Source organism: Planococcus citri, chromosome 4 (assembly GCF_950023065.1).
Source record: "Planococcus citri chromosome 4, ihPlaCitr1.1, whole genome shotgun sequence".
Classification (NCBI taxonomy): Eukaryota; Metazoa; Arthropoda; class Insecta; order Hemiptera; family Pseudococcidae; genus Planococcus; species Planococcus citri.
Genome location: NC_088680.1, coordinates 40,401,886 through 40,407,659, shown reverse-complemented (window position 1 = coordinate 40,407,659; position 5,774 = coordinate 40,401,886).

Genomic DNA, 5,774 nt, shown 5'->3' with positions numbered 1-5,774 from the left:
AACAAAATGAAACTGTACAAGAAACCTCCATACTTCTCGAAGATTTTGGTTGTTTAATGTGGTTTACGAGATAACTATTCCCCTGAAATAAGTAAAACTGAAATCGAAAAAAGCAAAATTGAAATTAAAGTATTTCATTTTTTCCAATTTCCACTCAAAACATCACGAATTTTGATGAAAAAATAAGTGAAACTAAAAATGAAACTGAAAAAAAAAAAAAAAAAACTGAAACCGAATAGAAAAACTGGAATTAAAGTGAGGAAAGCTGAAACTAAAAATTGAAACTGAAATGTAAAAGTATTGCAGTCACTGAGAATTTCAAATCTCATTGGAGGCTTCAGGGCCATTCCACGTCAATTCGACCAAGAAGTGGTAAGGGAGAGTCAGCAATTTTTTTGAAATTTTTCCTGTGGAAAGACCTTTTGAAGGGATATGGCGCAAATCTCAGCCCTCTAGCCCTTTTTTAAAGGCTGCTAGGGGTTGTCAAAGTTTTCAGTGAACTTGAAATATCATCCATTTCAGCAGTGGATTACTCGATAACCGCGTTACCTACCAAAATGGAACTTTGTTCAATAGTTAGGTGTTTTGAAAGGCCTTTTGGTGATATCATAAAAATCAGTGTTGCCACTTTTTTCGTATGAAGAATTAGCTTGAAAAGTTTCAAACCGTAGTTTTCATATCATTCCGACTCTCAAAAATTCTGAAAAAAATATATTATGGTCAACTTTTCATGCTGAACAACATAATAAGATATTGAGATGGCCTTATTTCGTAAAGTCGATTTTTTAAAAAATTGAAAGTTTGCGAAAAAATTCGATTTTTTGATTTAAAACATGAAAAAAGGTTTTGATTGGTGAAGTTGACCCATTTGACCCCTACTTTTACGTATCCGTTGAAAAAGTTGAAAAAACCCTTTCACTCGATGAAATGAACCTCAAACTTATCACAAAAAAATCAAAATTGAAAATTCAAAAAAATTTAAAAATGAAGGATTTTTAATTTTTTTGCCTTGAGCATAATTTTTTATCATCTTTTTCAGAAAGAGGTCAAAATAAGACAGCTGAATAAATTTCAACTTTTTTTCTAGGTTAGGAATTAAATTGAGTTTTTCAAGATTGGTGTTAAATAAATTGCCTACCCAGTTTGCCGTAAATATGCATCCTGGAGAAAAGGCTGATGTGAAATAAGTTGCCTACTCTGTTCGCCGCAAATACGTATTGTGTTTTAAAAACGCCATTCCAAGTCAAATTGAGGTTTCAAACTTCATGTCTCGTAATTTCGTTCCAAAGTTTTTCAAAGATGAAAATCGGAGGATCTTATAGTGCATTTTTTTCATTATTGGACGAACGGTTTCGGTTTTCCAGCAGTTCAAAAATTATCGAAGTTCAAAAAAATGAACCCAAAAACCCAAGGACTTGTGAGGGGCTGAAAATTCAATTTTCCACAATTTCCTTCACTCAAATTGAAAAATTTACGAATGAGTATTGCCAAAACTTTGCGTAATCTAAGATCGAATTTTCAGTGAACTGAAGTAATGAAGGATGTTGAGAAATGAGAAAATATTTTCCTCAGGACCTATCTTCCCACTTCCTTCTTCCACCTCATCAAATTCGAACAAAATTGATCGAATAGTTTCAGAGTAGACTTCTAGATCAGCTTTTAAAAGATCGATCACTCCTCAAGACCAAAATGTAAAATTTAAAAATCAATTTTCAAAATACCTACTGCATGCCTTATCTGAGCAGAAAAACTTACGTAGGTTTAATTTTGATCAATACGTTCAATAAAAACAAGAAAATTAAAATCGCAAGACGTGAATAAATTCGCAAGGCTTGAATTTTTAATCAACTTTTGATCATTAATAAGTTTTGACCGATAAGTTTATTTCTAGGTAAATCTAAAATTGATTTTAATTTTGAAAATTATGGATCATAGGAAATCAAAAACGCAAACCTATTCTCATGGTTTGATTAACTGCATTTCGATTATGATTAATTTTGATCAAGAAGTCTATTTTTAAAGCTAAAATTGATTTTTCATGTCAAATATTATAGATCGTATTAAAACATTGAAAATCGCGAATATACCTACCTACCTACATTCATTTTTAGAGTTCGATTAATAGGTTTTCAATCATGAACAATTTTTGATCAAAAAGCTTCCATTTTTGAGGCGAAAATTGATTTTTTATATCAAAAACTATCGATTGTACAGAATCAAAAATTGCAAAAAAACGATTTTTAAGGTTCGATCAATCAAACTTCAATCCTTATAAATCCATATTTTGCGATTTTCGATTTCGTATACTTAATCAATAATTTTCGATATGAAAAATCAATCTGGGCCTCAAAAATAGACCCCTCTTGATTAAAAATTGATCGTGATTGAAAATCGATTAATCGAACCTCAAAATCAATTTATTTTTGATTTTCGATTCCGTATGATCGATTATGTTCTAAATGAAATAAATCGATTTTGGAGTTTGATTAGGTAATCAATTTTCAATCAAGATGAATTTCTAATCAAGAGGTGTATTTTTGAGGCCAAAATTTATTTTTCATTTGAAAAATGATCGATCAAATGAAAGCGAAAGTCGCAAATAAGTAGGTACCTATATCGATTTTTGAAGTTCAATTAATCGATTATCACTTTGTTCTCGAGGGTACTGCAGCCTTTTCTCGTAAGCATGATTGTTAAGAAGCAAATGAATTAAATGATTTTAAAATCTAAGATTCATTCAAAGTAGAAACGATTATTTATGGCAGTTAAACTTTTCTTACAGGGGTTTCAAAGCGAGATCTATCCAAAAATGGCAACTTCCTTGAATCTAAGCTCAGCTCTTTATGTACATTTATCTACCCCATTTCTAGCCAGCATGTTATCTAAGACATTATAGACATTATAGAATGGTCGAGTGAGTAATCAGTGAAGTAATCTCGTCATATTTATCATCCTCAAATAATGAACGCGCGGTTGAAGCAGACTGCACAAGTATCCGTCAAAAATTTCACCCATTTAGGTTCGTTGGAAATATCGCACTAGCTACCTAATAACTCATTACAAAAAATCCTCCTCGGTTCGAACATTGCTCTCTCTCTTTTTTTTACAAATTACATGATTCAATGAAAAAAATATCCACCCATTAAATCCATGTACAGTGTCGATTAATAACCATCGGCTACAATCTTAGAAAATTCCTAGCAACGTAAACCTTCGGCCGGAAAATTTCCGCTACACAATAATCCAATTAAATCTCGCATCTTGGAACGAATGCTCGACTAAACGTAAACTCTGTGGCGCTATAAACTCATCAGCAGCAATTTAGCAATACGCAACATCGACGTCGATATATAAACTCGATAAACGCAGCGTAAAGTAAAATCATCATCGGTCTCATCGGCGGCTTAAGCTATGCAATTATACATACACGGAATCCGGAATCTCTCGTCGAAAGCGTGAAAGCTGAGGTTCACAGTGCTAAAAGTACTCACATACTCGTAGTAGGACGTGAAGGCAAGACCATTAAATATTCATTCGGCGCATGAAGCTATAAAAGAAGACCCTTTTCTTGGTATTTGGCGTTTAAAGTGAATTTACTTTAACATCTGAGCGCATTATTACGTTAAATTTATTTTGATAGGTTGGGTACTGTGTGGGTGATTAGGAAAAAGCAGGTGGCGTGGGAATTGCAACGGCGGCAGCGTCGAGTATCAGGAAATTATATTAATATCGAAGAGCGAGAAACAGTCAGAGGGGAGAAGAGAAACAGTGGCGGTGGAAGTGGCTCGACAAAGGCACACCGCAAATGCCACCGCGCCATCCACATCGCCACAGCGAGTACACGAAACCCTCTGCTTGTCTCTCTTTTTACCACGCAGTGTACCAGAGACGTGATTTCAGACACCACCGCCTGCCTCGCGCCACTTTCCTAATATGTGTTCGCACTCGTAAAAATAACTTTGACACGGCGAATCTTCTCTATACTCTACGTACAAACGACCGACGTTTCTAATTGCAGCCCTTTGCACGCAAATTCCCCGCCACCACGGATGCCACCCAGTCACCCACGTCCCACGCCACAGCCGCCACGACAACGTCTCTTCTCGGGCAAACTTCCTTCGCTTTTACAATTCGATAAACGCTGCCTCGAGATTTCGCTTGATTTCTACCCTACTCGTTTCCTCTTTCTCTCTTTCTCCATCTTTCGCCTCTTTGCTATAAAGCTCGTCGCGTGTCTCGTGCTTCTTCATACTCGTTGCGTATACTCTATGTACTTAGTGTACGTTTTAAATGCGTTCGTTTGTTCCTCATTCGTTCGTTGGTAAATTATTTTGCAAGTGTTGTGTTCTACGCTGCGCTAGCACTAAAAAACGACGAATTTTATTATAAATAGGGTCACAGAAGTCGTTTTACGACTCATCCATTTTATATAATCTGTACATTGTACTATGTACTTGGAAAAGAAAATACCAAGAACAATAGTTCAGCATCCTGAGAGGCACAAATTTATGCATTATATTGACACTAAATTGCCAGATCTCAAGTACCTACCAAATTAAACGAAAAAATTCGCCAATTGCGTATCCAGTAAAGTCATTAATAATGAGGAAATTTTGTAAATTACCTACTTACTTACCTTGAAAAAATGTTGTCTGGAAAATGAAACAACATCCAGTTGACTTAGCGTGTTGAAATCAAGGTGCAGAGTGAATTCGGTTTTCCAATCATTTTGTGAAATGCGGAAATTTCAAGTTTCAAAGATTTTCTGAAAGCTCTAGAACTGCTCAAAACGGGTTGAAACAGTTTCCAATTGATTTGGTGGGTCAGAAATAGGATATATCCAAATTTTATATTTCTAGGTCAATTTGGTAAAATTTTGATTTTAACATGGATACCTAATTACCTACATACGGCCGGGGGTCATCCCGAAATTTGCGTGACGCTGATTTGCGTTAAATTGGCGTTTCAGAACTTTGAAAAAAAATTTAGTTGACTTTCTGATATTATGTCAAGGTTTTGAAAAATTGGAAAAAAATCAATCGACTTTGCCACTTTTTTGAAAATTTAGAAAAAAAAATCAATGATTTTCTACCTAGTAGCCCAGTCAAATAGCAGAAAAAAATGGGTGAACCCAAACATAATTGCAAACAAAGTTTTTTTTTGGTGAATATTGTCTAGGGTGGTGTGCTGAACAACATACTAAAAGTCCCCGCCCCTACCCCACGAGTTACCCCGCCCCCCACAGTGGATCAAACCCCCCCAAAATCAGTTTTTTTATCAAGAACTCCTGAAATTATGAATTTTGAGTAAAATGAGCCCAGTGATCATTTCATCTCCTCCCCGATACCTATCACATGAGCTATCGACCAACTCCCTAGCCTCAAGGAGGTGGCGCTAAAGTCCCAAATCATAAAATGTAAATTATTGAAATCATGTCACTACGAGGGGTCGTAGTGTAAGAGTAGGAAGTATATGCCTTTAAGCCACTGCCAATATTCGTCAATATAAGTATACTCGTATGTCAACCCTTTACCAATCTGGTAACAATAGGCGTGGTCAAGGTGCTAATTTGGCTGGCTAGCCAAATTAGCTACCTAAACTCATCGCAGTTCTACAACAACAAGAGTCGCGAATTGACAAGTTAATATTCCCTTAAAATACAGGAGAGCTCAGGCCCTCGGTTAAAGGTTTTTTATGATTATTTAAGTTATTATTTGTGTTAAGTTTATTCGTTGCAATATTTCGTTATTGTGAACACTTTTTTGTGTGTAATA